At 45.0% G+C, this 1,839-nt stretch overlaps 1 protein-coding gene across 1 annotated transcript in view; it reads left to right on the forward strand.

The window, feature by feature from the left end:
• Ext1 (exostosin glycosyltransferase 1) overlaps positions 1–1,839 on the forward strand; it is a 291,435-nt gene that overhangs the window by 19,552 nt on the left and 270,044 nt on the right. The gene's annotated exons all lie outside the window — the stretch shown is intronic.

Here is a 1,839-nt window from a genome sequence, read left to right on the forward strand (position 1 = left end):
GAGGAGAGGAGAGGAGAGGAGAGGAGAGGGGAGGAGAGGAGAGAGCACTTGTTACCTTTCCAGAGGACCTGGGTTTGATTGCTAGCACCCACAGGCAGCTCCTAGCTGTCTATCACTGCAGTTCTGGGGGATTTTGGTGGCAGTGGCAGCGGTGGGGGGGAATCGTATCTGACATCCTCTTCTGGTCTCCACAGGTACCAGACATGCATGTAATGAACAACATACATTCAGGCAAAACAAACATGCACACACATTTTTTTTTAGACTTAAAAAAATATTGAAGATATTTTTGGTTTATGTCTTTTCCAATTTGCCAGGAAGCCAGCCCTCCCTGGCTTCTGATGAAAAACATGTACTGAAGAGACCTTCTCTCCCCCCTCCACCATTTGCCCCAAATAGTTTTTATCACCAGGTTATTTGGATACTTTCTGCTCTGCTCTTTAAGCCGATCATAGTTTCCAATGTCAGCACCATGAGAACAGGGATGGTGTTTATTTGTTTTTTGTTTGTTTCCCTGGTACTTAGCCTATATAGAATCCCAAAGAAATATTTGTTAAACGAGTATCTTTGGTCACGGTGGCCTGTTAGTGAAGAAAGGAAGGTTTTGGAGCTGATAAGTGTAACTTGATATATTTTGTTTTGAATAAACATTTTAAGGGATGTTGAATAAGAAAAGTAAATTTAGAAGAGATTATTTTTTTCTCCCTTGAGGTTCACGATAATAGGAATAAAATTAGAGATGTATCAAAACGAGATGATGATCTGCAGGTTGAAAATAGCTTCAGTCTTTGTTATTCTGGTGACAAGCAGAACTACTTCTGGCCCGCAGAATACTGCATTATTAGTATTAAAATGGGAACTGCACTGTATTGTCTAGGATGGGCAACTCATCCTTGATCAGGTGCAGATGATAGTGCATCGAAACTGACTTCCTTTTGAGGAGCAGGCTGAGGGATACTTGTCCTGTGTGTGTGTGTTTTAATGTCAGCTTGACATAAGCTGGGATCATTTGCTAAGAGGGAAATTCAACTGAGAAAAATATCTCCTTAAAACATGCTCTTCTGCAAGACTGCGGGTCATTTTTTTGACTGATGCCTGGTGTGGCGGGGTCCAGCTCTTTGGGGCAGTTCTGTCTGTGTGCAGTCGATCCTGGGATGTAAACTGAGGAAGCCAGGAGGAACCAACCAGTAAGCGATATTCCTCCGTGGTCTCTGAGTTCCTGCCTTGATTTCCTTCAGAGATGGACTATGATTTGTATGTGAGAAAGTTTAAGTAAGCCGAACAAAGCCTTTTCTCCCCAGGTTGCTTTTTGGTTGTGGTTTTTAGCACATCAATAGAGAAGTCCGTGGGGTTCTGGCAGCACCACCGCAGAAGAGCCCTTGCTCATTCCTTTGCTGCTTTGGCTCCTGTCAGAGCAACACTGGGGAAGAGAACCGCATGCTGTGCTCAGCCAAGATCTGTGGGGACCGGAAAGCTTTTTCGTAGTCTCTGCCCTCGCAGCCCCAGCCGTCCATGGAGGCTCACAGATAGAATTCTGTGCTGTCATCTCCTGGGACCTGGGTTCTAATGCCAGTCTCAGCTTCCACCTACTCCTTAGGCCACTTCATTTTTTTTTCCCCCACAGGAGCACTTCTGCCTGTCCCTGAAAGGCATGCATTCTCTACACCCCCTCTTTCTAGGTTCTCTCCAGGATCAAGGCTGTTCTCAAAAACCCATCTTCCTGTCACATTAGGGTGCCCCGTTTCTCTTCTCTTCTCTTCTCTTCTCTTCTCTTCTCTTCTCTTCTCTTCTCTTCTCTTCTCTTCTCTTCTCTTCTCTTCTCTTCTCTCCTCTCCTCTC

The sequence above is a fragment of the Microtus ochrogaster genome, linkage group LG3 (assembly GCF_000317375.1).
Source record: "Microtus ochrogaster isolate Prairie Vole_2 linkage group LG3, MicOch1.0, whole genome shotgun sequence".
In the NCBI taxonomy this organism is placed as follows: Eukaryota; Metazoa; Chordata; class Mammalia; order Rodentia; family Cricetidae; genus Microtus; species Microtus ochrogaster.